General features: G+C 39.5%; 1 long non-coding RNA gene across 1 annotated transcript; it reads left to right on the plus strand.

The window, feature by feature from the left end:
* Positions 1 to 454: 454 nt before the first annotated feature.
* Positions 455 to 22,274, plus strand: LOC135482283 (uncharacterized). The gene is made up of 2 exons (XR_010446218.1): positions 455 to 713; positions 21,412 to 22,274. It is a non-coding gene; the product is annotated as an uncharacterized LOC135482283 (long non-coding RNA).
* The last annotated feature ends 91 nt before the right edge of the window (positions 22,275 to 22,365 follow it).

Genomic DNA, 22,365 nt, shown 5'->3' on the forward strand with positions numbered 1-22,365 from the left:
AAAACCTCTCCTTACACCGTACAGATGAGCTAAAAAGGAGTCATCATTTGCAATGTTAATCACAATAAAGGGAACTACTTGAAATGTGTCAAGAACAATATCTAATCATTGCTTATATGAAACATTTTTTTTCATATTATTATACTCTATTTCAGAATTAAAGAACATTTAAAGAAGTGTTAAAAATACAGGAAATGAAAAAAAGATAATTGTTTAGAGGTATAGATGTGAGAAAGCAAGTAAAGGTGCAAAAACTATACATCACAGGTGAGAATGGCTGAAGAGTGGTCATGTTGCACATATTAAGTGATCAGAGTAGAACTATTATGTTCTCTCCACACGGAGCTCTGCTAGAAGCTGCTAATTGGACTGTCCCTGTAGGGGGTTGCATAGTAGTGAGTGGGTGATGGCCCAGCCTCCTATATAAGCTAGCGTCACCAGTTCGGAGGGCAAGGAGAAAGGCTAACTTGGCAAAGCGCTTCTGGGCCATCCCTTAGATCATTGCAGGGCCAAACGCTATAAGAGCTGTTTGCTTGTGAGTGCCAGGCAGATGGACCAGTCCGATTATTAGCAGTGGATATCCCTCGGTGGCGGCTGACAGGCAGAACAAAACCGCACCTGTATGCTGGGCACTTGTACAGCCACTGGCACCTCCAGCTCTCTCAGCTACGCTCAACACCATCCCGCAAGGCGGACAAACTTCATACACTAAAGTAAGTACCTGTTTTACCTGCTGTATTATTATGTGGGACATTTCCACAAATCAAGACGTGGGAATTAGAGAAACATGCCTCAGATAATGTGACTCAATAATAATGCACTTAAATGAGAAAAAATTACTGTGGTAATAGTTAAACACATTCCATGTTGGAAATGGCTTACATGCCTAAAGGAAGAATTTGTAACAATTTTCAAATGAGCAATTTCACTTTATGGTCATGTTTAACTGACCATAAAAGCCAACCATCTGGCATGCATGTTTTTCTAAAAGAGTCTTTTTTTTTTGCAGGTAAAGAATTTTTTTTTTTCATTACTTTACGTTTCACAAGAGAGTTTCAGAATATATCAATTACTACATTTAGATGAGGCATTTGGAATATACTTCCAGTAGTTACATGAGCAAGATGGCTTGAAAATGTATCACTAGTTATTTCATGAACATATTCAGAGGACAATATATATATATATATATATCACATCTTCTTACATGACCATTTACACGCACACAAGATATCCCCTCTTGGTCCATGACCGATTAATACAATGTCACCTCTGGTTACATAACCGATTCATAGGATATCACCCCTGATAACATTACTGATTCATAGGATATCACCTATGGTTACATGACCGATTCATAGGATATCACCTATGGTTACATGACCGATTCATAGGATATCACCCCTGATAACATAACCGATTCATAGGATATCACCTATGGTTACATGACCGATTCATAGGATATCACTTATGGTTACATGACCGATTCATAGGATTTCATGTCTTGTTACATGACCAGACATCATGTCTTGTTACATGACCAGGCATCATGTCTTGTTACATGACTGGACATCATGTTTGATTACATGACCAGATATCATGTTTTGTTACATGACCGAACATCATGTCTTGTTACATGACCGGACATCATGTCTCGTTGCATGGCTGGACATCATGTCTTGTTACATGACCGGATATCATGTCTTGTTACATGACCAGACATCATGTCTTGTTACATGGCCAATTGGGAGCGAATCCTGCCCAAGGTGTGTAGTCTGTTGCTTATTCCTGCCTTAGCAATGATGTTTAGTGGAAAAACTAGTAACACAGTACTCATCCATTGCGAGGGAACAGTGGTCTATTTGGCATCGTCACTCTTTAGTAAGAAAAGGTACCCCGGTCAAAAGATATTACCTCCCGTTATGTGACCAATTCAGAGGGTAACATCTTGTTATATGACTGATTTAGAGGATATTGTTACACGACCATGCAATTCAAGGATCTCGTCTCATGTTACACAACCATTTCGTAGGATATCATCTCTAGCTATATGACAACGATGCAGAGAATATCAACCCTAGATGCAACATTGATACAGACAGACAAAAGAGGATTTCACCCCTAGAGGGAACATTGATGCAGACAGACAAAAGAGGATTTCACCCCTAGATGCAACATTGATACAGATAGACGTAAGAGGATTTCACCCCTAGATGCAACATTGATGAAGGCAGATAAAAGAGGATATCACCCCTAGAGGGAACATTGATATGGACAGACAAAAGAGGATTTCACCCCAAAATGCAACACTGATACAGACAGACAAAAGAGGATTTCACCCCTAGATGCAACATTGATTCAGACACACAAAAGAGGATATCACCCCTAGATGCAACATTGATACAGACAGACAAAAGAGGATTTTACCCCTAGAGGCAACATTGATACAGACAGACAAAAGAGGATATCACCCCTAGATGCAACACTGATACAGATAGACATAAGAGGATATCAATTTTGGTTTCATGAAGGATTCTTGTAATCATTTTTATCTGTTCTCAGTCACTAATATGTAACTAGTGCCTTTAAAAAATTATTTCAGCATTCACCATCCAACTTTTTACTTTGACCTTTAGCTAGCTTCAGCCTAAAGATGCGTTCAACATCAGTTTACTCGTAAAGACATTTTTCAGAATAGTTCTCCTGGAAACTGGTTGAGTACTAATTAAGAAGATATATTTATTGTGACATACACATGTTGCTTAAAACAAAAATATTTATTTCTCTAATGGAATTTGTCAGAAAATCTCTTTTCTCTGCTATTAACCCCTTGAACACATAAGTGATTTATTCCAAGAAAAATAAACCAAGGGACTCCCCAAAATACTTTAGCCATGGATTTGTAGAAGTGTCACATACCCAATAAATCTTTGACGGCAGGCCTGTGTCTGGTTATATTAAGGAGTAACTGGTCAGAGTCAGAATACAATATTCAGCTTAAGTGTATACATATTGGTTTTTGCATGAAGACTTACACGGCTGTATACACAACCTAACATATATGCAGACTTCCAAACAAGCCTTGGCCATGTTGATGTTGTAATGATGCCCAAGTTTGTAGTCATTTTGGAAATAAATGAAACTGATAACAGTTAATTATTGCCACATACCGGGGTCTCTTACATGTAAAATGCTGTGAACCTGTTTCTACAGGTATATAATCTACTACGACAACATCAAGTATCATGTCTGTATACACTCATGTGGATAATTCCAGACAGATATTCAGGTAATTATTGCACCTATTAACTTGCACGGCCTGGCAGACAAACTGCAGGTAGCTTGGTGAACACCAGATGATGAGCTCAGACTAGCCACATCAGGCTACAATACATTATTAAGGTGAGTCTGTACACCTGGCGGGCACATCTGGTCTGTGGGAGCTTCAGTCACACCACAATAGTACAACACTACAGACATTCTTTCACAATCACAATACAAGTGTACATCTACCAAGGTTACTATACCAGACACTATATGGACACCTGGACAATGAATACCAGTCAACACAGTGAATACAGACAAGAGGCCAAGAATGTGGGCATCAGTCACTGACACTTCACTAATAAACACACCACGGTGAATACAGACAGGAGGCCAAGAATGTGGGCATCAGTCACTGACACTTCACTAATAAACACACCACGGTGAATACAGACAGGAGGACAAGAATGTGGGCATCAGTCACTGACACTTCACTAATAAACACACCACAGTGAATACAGACAGGAGGCCAAGAATGTGGGCATCAGTCACTGACACTTCACTAATAAACACACCACGGTGAATACAGACAGGAGGACAAGAATGTGGGCATCAGTCACTGACACTTCACTAATAAACACACCACGGTGAATACAGACAGGAGGCCAAGAATGTGGGCATCAGTCACTGACACTTCACTAATAAACACACCACGGTGAATACAGACAGGAGGCCAAGAATGTGGGCATCAGTCACTGACACTTCACTAATAAACACACCATGGTATATACAGATAAGAGGCCAAGAATGTGGGCATCAGTCATTCAATACAAGCCAATTCGTTCATTAAGGACAAGAAACTATACTTGCTGGTGTTTACAAGGTGTTTAGTCAGAGTTGAACTGTACTTGCTGGTGTTTACAAGGTGTTTCCAATAGCGGAAACTTTATTGACTTAGGACAAAACAATGACCATGATTGACAGGTATGCAGGTCAGTGGTATGCTCAGATACTTACACACTTTGGAAAAGGACAATATACAGAGAATATTCCTTGTTAATGTTTTTTGTTTATGAGCCTGTGTGAGAATGGCTTCCTAATACTTCTTCATCCACTATTTACTTGCCATACAGTTTAAGCCACTTAAAACGCTCGTCGATGTCACTCGATTTATTTATTTATTTGATATGATGTTTTACACTGATGTCACTTGACAAACATTTGACAAGTTTCTATGTTTAAATTACTTTATAGGTCTTTAGAATTTTCTTGAACTGTTTAGGAAGCTGACTCCAAGAGCAAGAAACATGTTTGTAATTAGCTGAAAAGTTTACGTTCACCTGTGTAACTTAATATCCACACAATTCATTTAGATGTCACTTATTCCAATGCTGGATGCCACATCTGGCTGCCTAGAGCATCCCTTACTTCACCCAACACAAGAAGCCATTCTTGTGTCTGGTAGACAAAACTGTCACAACTACCGTACTGTAGACTACATTCACACAGTCTTTTACCTCCAATGTAATCAGATATGGCATAATTTAAAAACAATCATTAATTTAAGATTGTGAGATAAAAACTGGCTTAATCCAATCCAAATACTTTATTTCATGATGTTTTATAAACTGTACCATACATCATATTCTAATCTAAACAGGATTCTGATGCTTAGTAAAGAGTGTTTCAACCAACTGTACCATACATCATATTCTAATCTAAACAGGATTCTTATACTTAGTAAAGAGTGTTTCAACCAACTGTACCATACATCATATTCTAATCTAAACAGGATTCTTATACTTAGTAAAGAGTGTTTCAACCAACTGTACCATACATCATATTCTAATCTAAACAGGATTCTTATACTTAGTAAAGAGTGTTTCAACCAACTGTACCATACATCATATTCTAATCTAAACAGGATTCTGATACTTAGTAAAGAGAGCTTCAACCAACTGTACCATACATCATATTCTAATCTAAACAGGATTCTGATACTTAGTAAAGAGTGTTTCAACCAACTGTACCATACATCATATTCTAATCTAAACAGGATTCTGATACTTAGTAAAGAGTGTTTCAACCAACTGTACCATACATCATATTCTAATCTAAACAGGATTCTGATACTTAGTAAAGAGTGTTTCAACCAACTGTACCATACATCATATTCTAATCTAAACAGGATGCTGATACTTAGTAAAGAGTGTTTCAACCAACTGTACCATACATCATATTCTAATCTAAACAGGATTCTGATACTTAGTAAAGAGTGCTTCAACCAACTGTACCATACATCATATTCTAATCTAAACAGGATTCTTATACTTAGTAAAGAGTGTTTCAACCAACTGTACCATACATCATATTCTAATCTAAACAGGATTCTGATACTTAGTAAAGAGTGCTTCAACCAACTGTACCATACATCATATTCTAATCTAAACAGGATTCTGATACTTAGTAAAGAGTGTTTCAACCAACTGTACCATACATCATATTCTAATCTAAACAGGATGCTGATACTTAGTAAAGAGTGTTTCAACCAACTGTACCATACATCATATTCTAATCTAAACAGGATTCTGATACTTAGTAAAGAGTGCTTCAACCAACTGTACCATACATCATATTCTAATCTAAACAGGATTCTGATACTTAGTAAAGAGTGCTTCAACCAACTGTACCTATGTCCTTGCCCAGGACTCGGCATGCATCTGCACTGAGGACTGGCTAAAGTTTTTGCACCATGCAGCAAAGACATCAAATGGCTATTTATCCTTATGTTCTGCATTGATCTCTGTTTGAATTTCAATGCAGGGTACAAATAAATGATGAATCTAGCTGTGTGGATTACATTTGATTCATGTGGGGGAACCAGGATGAACCTAGACACACCAGGGTGTACATAGACACACCAGGGTGAACATATACACACCAGGGTGAACATAGACACACCAGGTTAAACATAGACACACCAGGGTGAACACAGACACACCAGGGTGAACACAGACACACCAGGGTGAACATAGACACACCAAAGTGAACATAGACACACCAGGGTGAACATAGACACACCAGGGTAAACATAGACACACCAGGGAGAACATAGACACACCGGGGTGAACATTAGCAAAATTACACTTCTGTGTCTTTATGTAAGACTGACAATAGGACAGGAAGATCCCAAAGTATATCAACTGGAGAAAGATATGAAAAAGGTAGATGTCACGACATATGATATCTGAAGGTCAGGGATACCATCTCCCATTTACACAGACCGAGGAGCTAACACTGAAACCGTCTCCAGGTGCATCTATCCATCAGGTAATTAACTTCACCAACCTCATAACCTTTATACACACAAAACATCTGACATCACAGGCTTATCACAGGTATGCCTCAGGATCAACCTTCTCTTAACTTCACAATGAATGCCCTTATACCATTCCACAGGCTGATGACACACCATTGTTGATTCCTAGAAAGGATTGTCGGTATCCACTGTAAAGCATGCACACATGAAGACATCTCTCATCTCTCTGGGATATTATGAAGTAAGTCTCCCTGTATTGAGCCTAGTATCCGGCATCACTTTCTCTCCATGCCCTACTTCTGTTTTGCCTCACATTGTTAATGACACACAAGTCTCTCCACAATGAAATGGGTTTCATTAGCACCAGGCTTGAATTCCACCCTAGTTATTACCACTCGTGTGTGTAAAAACCGTTTTGTCAAAGTACCAATACCATGTGGTGAAGAGATCTGTGGAGCTATTAAGTCATATGTTGACAGCCAGAGGAAAGGTCAAGTAATTCTCTACTCTATACAAGGAACATGTCATCTTTGTAATACACAAGTAGTGTAACTTGAAAGAAATCATTTTTGGGTAGCTAAAAGTCCATTTCTGGCAGATGAATGGTTCAAGTCTGGCTCTGGAAGCTAAAAGACATACATGTAGGTGTTAGATCAGTCATTAATATAAGACTTGACTGTGACATACACAATGCCATCTTTTTTATCAGCTGTATATGTGCGAAACCTGGAAATCACAACCTGCTATTTTCAGTTGGTTGCGATTAGAAACAGAAACATACCAGAAATCTGATCAACTCAGCTCTAGTTTAACTCAAAAATACTTCATTGATCCCCATACAAGATACCGAATTTGGATTCCCAGTGTGAAACTGTATGCGTTCCATTCTCTTCATACTGCTGAAACATTAATTTCAGTGCCAAGAAAAGGCAACCAAAACTTTGATGGAAACAGCTGCAGTTTTAATAGGAATCATTATAATTCACCCTACTCCAAAGCTGAGAATGAAATATGGAATTCTGTGAGAAACAGAATAACTCAGAATGAAATATGGAATTCTGTGAGAAACAGAATAACTCGGAATGAAATATGGAATTCTGTGAGAAAAAGAATAACTCAGAATGAAATATTGCATTCTGTGAGAAACAGAATAACTGAGAATGAAATATGGAATTCTGTGAGAAACAGAATAACTACTATTCACACTATTCAAAACATAGAAACCAGAAATCTGATGGAACCAGTTCAAGTTTAAAGAGCCCTGCATGTAGTTCACCTCTGTGTCAACCTGCATACAAATTATGAAAGCATTATCTGAAATGTGATGACTTCTACTGCCATTCTGTTACTAAAACTTGTTATTTCAAGCTGGTTGCTATAAAAGATTTGATCAAAACAGCTCAGATTAAATAATGTACGAACTTATGTGTCAATCTGAACATACTAACTAAAATTAGTCAATATTTATCTGGAGCTCTTTGACTTCCATTGTGACCACACTGTTAACACTGGCTATTTCCAGTCTGTCATAATTGCAACAAGAAATAACCACATGATCCCTTCTCCATCATTTTCCGATGGGATAACAAAACAATGAAGTTGAGATCTAGTAACTATTAAACATTTGAAGTCATCCTGTCTACTGATTAAAAATCCCAGTTGTGGGGTAGTTTAAGACACCTCAACTCACGGTGTGGTGGCTTCAAATACCTGAACTCATGGAATGAGAGCTTCAAATACCTGAACCCAGGGTGTGGTAGCTTCAAATACCTGAACTCATGGTGTGAAAGCTTCAAATACCTGAACTCATGGAGTAAAAGCTTCAAATACCTGAACTTGTGGTGTGGTAGTTTTATATAAAATACCTAAAGTTATGATGGGACGACTTAAAATGTCTGAAATCGGTGGGACAGCTTAAAATGTCCAAAGTCATGGTGGGATGGCTTAAAATGTCAGACATCATGGTGGGACGGCTTAAATGCCTGAAGTTATGGTGTGATGGCTTAATATGCCTGAAGCCATGGTGGGATGGCTTAAAATGTCAAGACATCATGGTGGGACGGCTTAAAATGCCTGAAGTTATGGTGTGATGGCTTAATATGTCTGAAGCCATGGTGGGATGGCTTAAAATGCCTGAAGCCATGGTGGGATGGCTTAAAATGCCTGAAGCCATGGTGGGATGGTTTAAAATGCCTGAAGTCGTAGAGACTGTAGCCACATTCTGGTTGTGGAAAGGCTCAAGTCTGTAGATGAAGCAGGTGATGTAGTGTATTGTATACACACTGAATACTGGACAATTCACAGGTGAGCTAAGTGACACGAGTCTGTAGATGAAACAGGTGATGTAGTGTATTGTATACACACTGAATACTGGACAATTCACAGGTGAGCTAAGTGACACGAGTCTGTAGATGAAACAGATGATGTAGTGTATTGTATACACACTGAATACTGGACAATTCACAGGTGAGCTAAGTGACACAAGTCTGTAGATGAAGCAGGTGATGTAGTGTATTGTATACACACTGAATACTGGACAATTCACAGGTGAGCTAAGTGACACAAGTCTGTAGATGAAACAAGTGATGTAGTGTATTGTATACACACTGAATACTGAACAATTCACAGGTGAGCTAAGTGACACAAGTCTGTAGATGAAACAGGTGATGTAGTGTATTGTGTACACACTGAATACTGGACAATTCACAGGTGAGCTAAGTGACACGAGTCTGTAGATGAAGCAGGTGATGTAGTGTATTGTATACACACTGAATACTGGACAATTCACAGGTGAGCTAAGTGACAAGTCTGTAGATGAAACAGGTGATGTAGTGTATTGTATACACACTGAATACTGCACAATTCACAGGTGAGCTAAGTGACACGAGTCTGTAGATGAAGCAGGTGATGTAGTGTATTGTATACACACTGAATACTGGACAATTCACAGGTGAGCTAAGTGACACCAGTCTGTAGATGAAACAGGTGATGTAGTGTATTGTATACACACTGAATACTGGACAATTCACAGGTGAGCTAAGTGACATAAGTCTGTAGATGAAGCAGGTGATGTAGTGTATTGTATACACACTGAATACTGGACAATTCACAGGTGAGCTAAGTGACACGAGTCTGTAGATGAAACAGGTGATGTAGTGTATTGTATACACACTGAATACTGGACAATTCACAGGTGAGCTAAGTGACACGAGTCTGTAGATGAAGCATGTGATGTAGTGTATTGTATACACACTGAATACTGGACAATTCACAGGTGAGCTAAGTGACACAAGTCTGTAGATGAAACAGGTGATGTAGTGTATTGTATACACACTGAATACTGGACAATTCACAGGTCAGCTAAGTGACACAAGTCTGTAGATGAAACAGGTGATGTAGTGTATTGTATACACACTGAATACTGCACAATTCACAGGTGAGCTAAGTGACACGAGTCTGCAGATGAAGCAGGTGATGTAGTGTATTGTATACACGCTGAATACTGGACAATTCACAGGTGAGCTAAGTGACACGAGCCTGTAGATGAAGCAGGTGATGTAGTGTATTGTATACACACACCTTGACTGGACAATCCACAGGTGAGCTAAGTGGCACGAATCTGTAGATGATCTAGGTTTAGTCACAGGTGTCATAATCTGATGGTACCATTATGTTGCTGCAGCTTTCATAATCCACACCAGTTTACACCAGTTTACACCAGTGAGGCCTGTCCTGATCACAGCTATCCCTCTGGAGCATCCACCGCCCCCATTGTTGCTGGCCTAATCAGGTTTCTGTTAAACTGTTTTCTGGGTGCATCATATTGATGCCAGCCCAGAGGCGGTTTGCAGGCCCCTGGCTGGTCAGTCTTAGAAAGCTCCCACCCCAATTACTCTGCCTACAAAAAAAGCTTGTGTAGAGAGGGAGAGTTAATGAGCAGTCCAGCACACAATCATCGTGAGTCTATGAAGTGCTGTGCCACGTTTGTCTGTGACTAGATGCCACAGTCCCACAGCCAGTCACATGATGCAATTCTCACATAGCTCTCAGCAAAGACAATAAACTATTAAGGCAGCAGGAAATCTAAACGTTTGTCTTTGAAAGGAAAGATGATGGGTGAGGCCTGGACAGAAGAATGCCCTTTTCTCCACTCAAAACAAGGCTTTTTTCTCGTTTCCCTATCATAGTCGGCACATCATATTTCCACAAAGCCCTTTTTCCCCCCTGTAAAAACGTTGTCGTTTTTCCTATTATCGTTCAATGCCTTTCTTTGATGTTGGTCGAGATCTCCATTTGAGCAATTCTAAATGATTAATTATGTGATAGCCAGGCTAGCGTCTGCTCATTTCCGACCCAATCAGTGGCAGTAAGAATGCATCAATCTGACAGGGCTCACCCAGCATCACTCACCGACACACAAGTACAAATCTGACTAATGAAGCTGTTAACTTACAAACAGTTTGGTTCAGATTTAAGACCAATCACATCCCTCAACAAACCTCAATGACTATGACAAAATTAGGGGCAGGGTCTCTGATGTCACAATAGCTCTTCTTCCCTAAGGGAAACAAGAAAGCAACCTCTGTCTGCCAAAATTCAATACAACTCTATGCCAGAGTTTTTTGTTATTGCATGTATTTCTCTTCCTCACAGAGCTGGAAGTTTCTTTTGAAGTCCACTTAGACTATTTATCAGCTCATGCTGTCAAATTCCCTCATAAAGTAAAATAATAATACCTGTCCTGATTAATGACCTCTCTAACGTGTGCCAACAACTCTATACCATTAGCAACCTCTCTGTTCCAGGAACTTCTCCAATTAAACAAGCTTAATCTTATAATTAAATATAAAACAGGTTGTTTTTCTCGACCCAATCTGCCTAATGACTCTCACCACAATGGTATTCATTTTGTGATACTGTCCCAACTGAAAAACTCTTGCCCTATGGGTTTCTTAGAAAGAAAAGAAATCCCTGTGCTTCTAGTGGTTTCTTGCAATTAAAACAGCATAAAACAATAATCAATGAATAATTCATAGATGTAGTTTCGGGGCTCCTTTTTTTTAATGAAACAGATGTTCAGGAAATATTCTGAAACCAAAAATGTAACAGCAAAACCACAGACAAGTTAAACATGTTTCGATTCTGCTGAACTTTCTCAAAGTCTTCCAACCCTGCCTTTACAAACAAAGTATTGTCATGGCCAGCAACAATTACCAAGCAAAAATGAAATATTAATTGTTCTTCGTCTCTTATATTCCATGATGGATGGGCCATGTAATATTTATATCTTTTGTATGGGCTTTACTCGTTAAATTCTGTGGTGACCAGCCCTATCGTGCCGGCTCTGTCGCACTTCTGTCAGACAAACATGTTACAACAGTTACAATTAAGCTGAAGAAAAATGGTGCCACACTGTTTTGTGGCAATGACTCCAAGATTACTGGAGCTAACGTGACGTTCTATCATCAGAGCCTCCTGAAACTTGCAAACGCCTGCAAACACAAGACAAATTTGTCATGATTTCTTAAAGGGGCAGTCTGGTTAGAAATCAATACGGGCTTGGCTAGCTCTTGCGAAGTTCAGCAAGCAATCGTACACCAAAACTGGAGTCAGTCTATGACATCCAACACCGCAGTCTACATATTTCTGGATTCAATGTAACATAAGAACCAGTTCATCCTAATCTTCATCTAAGAAGAACCAAAGTGCCATTGTGGTGTACATTATTAGCTGGTAACAGAGCCAAGAAGACCCTGTCTGTCTGTATCAATGTTACCAGTCCTCCTCTAACTCTTTGTGGTCAGTCAAATAAAGACATCAGCCAGCCACTCAATCCAACGCAACTAATACACAGTTACCGGTTAAAATAAGCCAACAGAAACATTTCACATCAGAGTGAACAAAGATAAGCAGAGCCTACAGCAATTACTGTCTACAAGGAATCCACGACAGCTGTGCTTGTAGCTCAGTGACTCCACAGGGATGTTCCGCCATCAATCCCGTCTGTCCAGGTGGACTTATTGCTACAATCCCCAATCATATGTCCCATCAATCTACAGCAGTAGCTAGGTGTTAACACAAGAAATCTGGGAAGTGTGACAAAGACACAGACATTGGCACTGTTCAAATCCCAGACTCTTTTGTACAAGCAACTTCTAACCACAGAGTAAGATATACATGCTGACTTAACTGACAGTTATTGTGCTCCAGTTCTACTGGTGAGATCTCATATACATGTACAAAATAAGTATTGAGATCCCATGTACATGTATACAGTAAGTATTGAGATCCCATATACATGTATACAGCAAGTATTGAGATCCCATATACATGTATACAGCAAGTATTGAGATCTCATATACATGTATAAAGGTTTAGAGGCAATTACTCCAGTTATTCAGGGCCAAAGTCTGCATGAAGCACAGAAAATATGCACTTTCGGAAACAATTTCTGTCCTGCGAAGTTTACCTTGAGTGGTCAATCATTCAACTGTGAGAAGAGACAGAGAAATTGTAGAAAATCTAGCCTAATTCTTATAGCCATAGAACTGATGTAGTGTAAAGATTGTGGAAATTTACAAGTGGCTTTACTTGATAACCAACTTTTTAACCTTCACAGATTGCATTTTCACGCTGACATTTCAATATGACTTTACCACCGTATGACCAATAAAAGGCAACTGCATGTGTGTAGGCAGACATTGCATACACTTGTAAGGCAGTGGTGGGCATTCCATTCAAGCTCATCACTTAAAACCTGTGGAGGAGTCACGTTTTAATCTTCATTTGGCCAGTCAGGTATAAATTGGTTTGGACTGATGCGAGTCACAAGGTGCTGACATGTTCACTGCAGTAGTGTACATCAATAAAGCCATGCTTTATTCCCTAAAGCTGTGTCTGTGCTGGTGATTAAATAGAGATTTGTTCATACTGGCTAGAGTCAGGTAGGAGGTGGCAGGGAGGTGACATGAGGTAGTAGGGAGGTGGCTGAGGATAAACAGTGCTGCTAACTTCCTCAACTTTGTCCCTCCACTAATCACATCCTCCAACACAGAATACACCTAAATAAAGTCTTAAACAATCCCATTATTGGCCATTCCATAAAAATACAATCAACTGACTGTGTCCATCTGATTTCCACAAATGACTGTGTCCATCTGATTTCCACAAATGACTGTCCATCTGATTTCCACAAATGACTGTGTCCATCTGATTTCCACAAATGACTGTGACACACACAGGTGAGAAAGGAAATTACGACTATCAACCCCAACAGAAATGCAGGGATTCATAAACTCAATTTTGGCATGGGAAACTGAATACTTGGAGTAAAGGAAATTTAACGACAGAAATAACTACTGATGTACTCAATTTAGTTGCCGATAAGTGAATGCTGAAAAAAACGTGAGAAAACTGAATTCGTAGGTCTAACCTTTCAAAAACAAATTAAAAAAGTTTCTCAGGCAATGTGCTTTCACAGCACTGTACATGGTCCAGTTTCCGTTCCCTAGCCAGTCTGCACATCCTGACATGTTACTGGGGCTATCAACAATACACTGGGTTATTATTACATTTCAAGCTATAAAATGGATGTTATAAGAGGTATACAGATAATGATACAATACAAGATAAAACTTACCTCAGTTTGTAAAGTACATTTCAACTCAATATGGACTTCAAATTGGTTGGTACATTTTTTAAACTCAATTTGGTAATAAAAAATTTTTTTTTTTAATTTTGAGCTTCAGTTTGTAAAATTTGCATTTCTATGACATCCCTGATATATTACAGCTGTATAAAAGCATGCTTCAATATTACTAAGAAGAAAATAAGTGAGCCTTTCTTAACTTTCTACACCTTTTACAACTTTCCTATTTAAACTGAAAATATGACAAAGAGATATCATGTACTTTTCAGGAGCTTTTTACATACGGTTAATTCAGACCTTTGGTTTGAAAATGTTTATTAAACTATACTAATTTGGAGATTCTAATTGTTTCACAATAAAGTTCCTGACTTTTGAATCCGAATACCTCACATATATATTTGGATCTGTAATAAGGCAATCATAGTCTTCAAAGGGTCTTCAGTTTACGGGCATAGCACTCATACAGGTATGATTTATTCATTTGTTTGATTGGTGTTTTTACGCCACACTCAAAAATATTTCACTTAGATCATGACAACCGGCATTTTTTGTGTGAGGAAACCTGGCAGAGCCTGGAGAAACTCATGACCATCTGCAGGCTGCTGGAAGACCCACAGCATTTTTTAATTGTTCTTTTAGATACATTTGCAAAGAGTGACAAAGCGCATGAACAATCATGTAGACAAGCTTGCTTGTTGATGTCCAGAAGTTTTTTGCCTTTTACAAATGTACCTCACTGAAAAGCGTGGATGAAGGTTTCAAGTATATATACTCATTGACAATAATTCTAGTGGTTCTTTTTTTTTTAATGTTGTGGTCTTGTTTAGTTGGAATAGCCTAAAACCTTATTAAAGTCAAAACTCCTTAAACCAAACAGGTGTACATGTACTCTAGGCATAATTGTTGTTGTTGTAGTACAAAGCATAAAGGCATAAATGTAATATAAGCAATATTTGCCATTTTCACATGACATTGTTAATTGGTAGTTCATACAGCAGTGTAGAACAAAATAATATAGCAGCACAGCAAGTTAAACAATATTGATTCAAATTTCACTTGCTGTCTGAACCATATTCCACGACACCCTCCTCTGAATTCAGCCCCACCCCGAATCCCTGGTGGTAGGAATACTGGGTAGATATCACCGTTGGCTTATTACCACCAACCAGAAGAGCTTAACCTGTAGCTTATCCACTGATATGACGGCAACATAAGCTTTTTGGTCAAAGAGGTAATTTCACCAGTTGCCTGGATTGTTAAACCTCTAGGTATGGGGAGATAGCTACAAATCCACTGTGACCTATCCAGCCCATCCTGCCAGCCCAGACTACCTCTAAACTTAGTGTACCTGCCCCACCCCCAGGGGAACCTGTCTAAACTTTACCCACCATCAACCCATTTAGCAGATCTCCAACAAACACTGCAGGTAAACTGTAGATGATGGTGGAGAGCATGTGGGAGTGAATGAGGGCCTATACTGTACAAACAGCTGTCTGTAGCCTCATCCCGTACCCCAGTCACACAAGTGCTTGTGAGGGTCTCGGCAGGGATTGGGGCACATGAACCATTGCCTAAGAGCCTCAGCGGGCCAATCAGACCTGATCCTGGCCATCAGGAGGGACAGATCAATGGCTTAAGGAGAAAACACACATTTTACCTCCTAATTACACTTGACTACCCCATGTCCACATTAGTACTGTGTACACAGCAACAACAGACTACCTTAAATCTTAATGACAAGAGAAAGCAAAAGTCGCACAGAGATGCATGTGTTCCATCCATGCTGATCACAGACTGTGTGCTGAGCGATGCCTCGTGCCTAAATGAGCTTCTTCATGTTCTGTAATAGTACACCATGCACCTGTCTATAGAGATCAGACTGGTATGATAGCAATTCTGTGTATCTCTAACTGTATAACACTTGTACAAATTTAGGACTCCACCACATGTGGCACCTTTGACAATGTCCATCCAAAACACACATGACCTCTGTGTCAATGCCAACACATAACACACATGCCCAATGTATCAATGTAACACCTGTCCACATACATGGACAACAGAAATCTTGACACAAGACAAAGGTGCACACAGTGTCAATGTTGAGACATGGCAAACATGTACACAGTGTCAATGTTGAGACATGGCAAAACATGCACATAGTGTCAATGTTGAGACATGGCAAACATGCACACAGTGTCAACGTTGAGACATGGCAAAACATGCACACAGTGTCAATGTTGAGACATGGCAAAACATGCACACTCTGTCAATGTTGACACATGGCAAACATGCACACTTTCTAGCACACACATGGTACAATTAGCACAGTGTGGGCACTTCTTTTCACTGTCATGTGCTCTGCAGCTGTTTTTTATAGGGTTGGTGGGGTGGATGTGGATGCATAATTTCATAACGAAAGTTTGGACATTCATACACATTAGGACAGCCTTTGGGCCAGTGTTGTTACAGGGGACTCAACTCTACAGTATGGTGCACAACTTATCTCTCAGGCAGACTATCAGTGTTATTAGATGGGGAGGGGCTTAATCATCTTTACTGTCTTTATATATATATATATATATATATATATACACCAGTACACCATATTTTAGTCAAATCAAACATAAACATGTTCTTGTCATGCAAAATGTAGGCGTATTTCTAACTTTATCACACACTGCCATGCCTGTAGGGTGCTCACCTGTGCTTTCTATCTGAGTCTATCATTAGCTTTCACACCCCAGTGAAACAGAATCAAAATCTGATATGTTCAACAACACACTTTCACCCTGAAAGCCTTCTTCTTTACTGCTATAAGCTCCTTTTACGTATATATTAAGAACCTGGTGACTTTATTCCACAATCAATTCCATCACCCTAGCTGCCTTATACATGTACACCAAACACCCATTTCTCACCAGTCTCCCAGAAAACTTTCCTGATAATGCAGATCCAATGCCTCCAGGTGTTGTTTACCCCATGCAAAATGTGTTTGGCAAATAGAGAGAAGACATATGAAGAGAAAAAGATTTGTAGTGAACATAATCACCATGAGACATCTGACAAATCTGAGCGTCTGGTTTTCCATCCGGGATTTAGGACAATCATTCAAAGTTACAGATGACGTTTTCACTAGCAGCGGTCCATTTTAATCACCCGCTTCAATATATCCTTTATAGATGCATACAATTTGGCATATCCTTTATAGATGCGTACAAGTTGGCATATCCTTTATAGATGCGTACAAGTTGGCATATCCTTTATAGATGCGTACAAGTTGGCATATCATTTATAGATGCGTACAAGTTGGCATATCCTTTATAGATGCGTACAAGTTGGCATATCCTTTATAGATGCGTACAAGTTGGCATGACATTTCAATTTTGGAGGTCAGTCTGTTTTTTTTTCTTCTTATGAACAATACAAGAATACTGCGATTCTTTCCTTTCTTTGCCTCAAGTATTACGCAAAAATTATCCACTTGAGCATACAGCCCCAATCTGCTTTCTGAACGCAAGTTACCGGAGTGGCCAGTTTAATAATAGAATCCAGGTATTCTAGAATCCAGGTAACTGAAAACTAAGAAAACCTTAAAAGAACTGACAGGATGTCATGTTGCTTTATAGTTTGGTTTCATATAGCTTGTTTCATAGACCATTCAAGGTGTGCATGGATTACACTACTGGTGCGTCCAGTTTGAATGGAGAAATGTAGCCATCAGAAGAGAGTACACTGTCCATGAATGGGAGTAATTATGAAACCAAGTTATCTGATTGTAATTAAACTTAGGCATGCACAAGTGTAGATGACAAGGAAGATGTTTGTTAAATTTCATGGAAATAGGTTTAATACTTTAAGAATAGTTGCATGGACACAATCTGAATACACTGAAAAGCCTCATTATGGAAAGTCCTAAATGGAGATAATTAGGAAAACAATTACCCAATTGTCATTAAACTTAAGCATGCATAAGTTACGATAACAGGCAAGATGTGTGGCACCTTTTATCGAAATCGGTGCAGTTATTTGAGAGAGGACACACGAACAAAATCGAGCCTACACACAGACAGATGGACAGACAGGGTGACTCCAGTATTTCCACTCCTTCTAACTTTGTTGATGGGGGTATAAACACACGAGGGGGCCTCACATTATTAATTGTAAGCAAAATTAACAATATATCATGACTTTCATTGGGTAATTACATGAAAACCAAAAAGACAGCATTTGACGGTTTTTCTTCAGTAAACTTTTGAAACATACAAACGTGAACAGATGTGTGCAACCACAACATGGTGACCAATGATGACATAAGTTGGACACCTGTGTTACTGAGTGGTGTATAAAACCAAGGCCTGTGATGTTAGCGCGCCACATGGGTAAACTTTGGCTGTACATGAAGTCCTTATCCCACAATGGTTTCCACTGACTCAGACTGACTGAATGAATGAATTACTAAGATTAACGCCACGCTGCAGACTTACTGATCATTCACAACCAAATCATCTTCAAACCATACACCGGATATTGCAGTGAAGGTTGAATATCATATATATTTATCGAGTGAGAGGTGAAAATAATAAGCGTCCAATGGGTTATCACTTTCACGACATTATCTATTATTCATATTTTGACAATATCGTGACTTCACTGACTAGTCTATATAGCAGGACGTCGTACAGTTGGCTGAACTTGTATTATGACATCATTCCCCTTGAAGCCAGAAATGGAACATCATAAAACAAAATGTTTCTTTCTTGATGACATGGCATCTGGGTGTATAACAAACAAAAGTGATACCTCACTGAGCCAGTGAACTATCATCTTCATTAGTGAAGAAAATCCTGACATTTCACCTTTATAGAAATAATAAAATAAAGTAGTTCACTCGACAGACGATGAAGTATTATGTTTGACTGCTGCTGGTGCCTTAACCAGACAACTGACTGAGTTAGAAAGTTATGCTTCATGGGTTAGTGTGGAACACTGGTCTATGATCACCACAGACAGTTGTACAAAACAGAAATAACTTCCAACAGTGTCAGGCATGTTAGATTTTCTGGCAGATGTGCAAAATGGTCAAATGCTTCCTAATGCTTTCTTCGTATGTTTACTTTCTTCGTTGTAGTCTTTGTGCCTTAATGAGGTTAGGAAGAGGTTACAAACTGATCACTCTCATGCATGTAATTGTGCGGCCATAGAAAATCCAGTTCCATTCTAGTGGTACAGCCACTAAACAAGAATAATTTAGCCAGAAGTGTAACTAAATACAACTAACCATATGTGATTCTCTGAAAAGATGGCAGACTTGAGCTTGTTCCAGAGTCAGCCAAAATACAGTGTCTGCTGGCCAAGAATCTCATAGGCTTATATAAGTGGGCAATTTGATGGAGCGAAGATAACCATTACACGAAGGCTACATCACCCTGGATTAATTTATGTAAGTAGATAATAAAGACTAGTGAGGAGGAGGGCGAGGCAAACACCATTATCAGAATTGAATGCTGTCAGGTGTATAATGTGAGGCTCCAGTCAGCACTCTTTTCCCCTACCCCACACTTACCTGTCTGGGCCAGAGGACAAGTGTACTCAACCATGCACAAAGTTAATATTAGACCAGGGATCAGGCTAAACACAGGAAGCCCACAGAAAACCCTCACACCTGTTTACCCAAGACATCAATTAGTCAAATTAAACATACTACATGCATTTCTACCAGAGCCCAGAATAAGCACATTTCATGCACAGCATGTGCATCACGCTATGTATGAAGTTGCTCAATACACTTGCCAACATGACTACAGGGTAACAGTAATGCACGGTATCAGTAATGCACAGTATCAGCCATGCACAGTATCAGTAATGCATGGTATCAGTAATGCATGGTATCAGTAATGCATGGTATCAGCCATGCACGGTATCAGTAATGCATGGTATCAGTAATGCATGGTATCAGTAATGCACGGTACCAGTAATGCATGGTATCAGTAATGCACGGTATCCCACATTTAGGCCTAACATACATGTATACATTTACAAAATATGATTCACATGCTAGCTTACTTATCTGATTATGACTAGACTTTGTGATTTTTCACTAATATGGCAGCCGTCACAGGGTAAACAGATCACCTATTCTGGTAAAGTTACAAATAAACTTTTCCACATGAGGGGCACAGATGCTATATTGATGGCACGTAAAGTGTTCTTCACACGAACTTCAAATAAGACCCCCTAAATGGCCACACAAGCCCCACTGACCATTTTTTGCCACAGTGTAAGCGAAGGGATATCAATGATACTCTCTCATGTCTGTCCTACTGATCAAAAGAAAAGCATCTTAAAAACTCGGTCAAAACTCACTCAACAATGTAATAATTGGTATTTGGTAATTTAATACACAACCACAACAGAGCTTTTCAATTTAACAACTAGATTATAATGCTGGTACAAAGAAAAAAATCATAACTCACAACGCAATAGAAAAGAAAGTTAACAAGACTAAAAAAAAAAACTAAAAAAAAAAACATAACACATGTACATTAGATGAAACGGCTTGTTGCATTTAAATCCATTTAAGCTATGCCTTCATCTCTGTATCCAATTAAACAGGAAATTATTAATACTAAGACCCCATAAAAACGTAGGCGGAGGATGTGTATCAGTAAACGTATAAAATCAGGGGAAATGGGTGTGCAGATGACTCTTGATGAGTGGAATATCATCAGAATATTAGTGAGAGCATTCATGAGAGTTTTATGAGGAACGCAGCATGATCCAGCTGCTATGTGAAGTCGCACGGAGCTCTCCTTGTAGCAGCCACAACCCGGACCCTTTTATTGATTATCATCCACTATGATCATTGCACTTGAGTTAGCAGGGAGGAGAGAGATATGTCTTCAAGAGTTATCCCCCTTTGCCTTCAACATCAGACTTCAGTTTGCGACTGAAATACGAGTGATCACCACCTGACTTGGATAAGTGCTGATCAAGTTTCACAGTGTGTGATAAGGCAGAAAAACATTCACTGGAAGTTCTTAGTGGATCACAATATTGTCACACCAATAAACCTGTTACCATCACTCAAACTATCAATGAAGAACAGGAAGCAAAAAACTGTTTTTAACGTTCATATTATCACTCTAAGTCTCATTATTGTTTTTTCATTATTTTTCAGAAATGGCGATTTTCAACAAATGGGTATACAGTGGAATTGTTGCCATAGTAACATTGACAGCCATTGTGATGACGGCGGACGAGGAGGCAGAAAACTGGTCGGAACAGTCGGGCAGCTCTAGGCTGAATGAACTAGCTAGCATAGATAAAGCCCTGCTGGCTCGCTATCTGGCCGATATGTTGTCACGGAATCCCTCCTATGACAGCCCTATTCCCCCAGGAAGCACCTTACAGGCCAAACTTCAGTCCTACATCAATGCCCAGTCTCCAATGGCCAAGCGTGATGGCTACTGGGTCTGGATGCCAGCTCAAGGATTCGTGCCCATCCCCAAACAGAACGGCGTTGGCTCCTCAAAGAGCGCTTCCCACACAAAAATCCTGCGTTACGGTTAAGAGGCATGCTCCCGGCTACTGGACCCCCATGGGCTCTGCCAGGGCCATGGCAAACCATTCCATTGACACAAGAGACATTCGCAACACACCTGGGTGCTCTGCCTTCTGGGGCCCCCATCACAGACTCCACTCATTCTTATACCCGATTCTACTAGACCTATCTGACACTCACTGACTACTCTCTGGATACAACATTCTCACCAACGGCAGAGCAGCTGTAAAACCCGGAAGAATATATTTTTGAAACCAAAAGTATGCAGCAGTGTATTTAGATGGGGCGCAGCCTGAACAAGCAGCACAGTCCAGTGCTGAGAGAGCCTATTCAGCACTCTCTGCAGCGCGCCTTAGCGCCCACCTTAAACCCTGTGTTCACACTCTGCAGAGCATCCTATTACCCATCATAAACTGTGTGTTCACTAGAAATAAGAAGCTGGTAATAAAGAGAAAGGGGACTGCCCTTTGGCCATAATATGCAAGTTTTATCAATTAAGTTTCAACATTCAGATTAAAGAGATGTTAGAAAGTACTGTAATTGTGATGCCAGTTACTGTGTCAAGGTGTG

This window comes from Liolophura sinensis, chromosome 1 (assembly GCF_032854445.1).
Source record: "Liolophura sinensis isolate JHLJ2023 chromosome 1, CUHK_Ljap_v2, whole genome shotgun sequence".
NCBI lineage: Eukaryota > Metazoa > Mollusca > Polyplacophora > Chitonida > Chitonidae > Liolophura > Liolophura sinensis.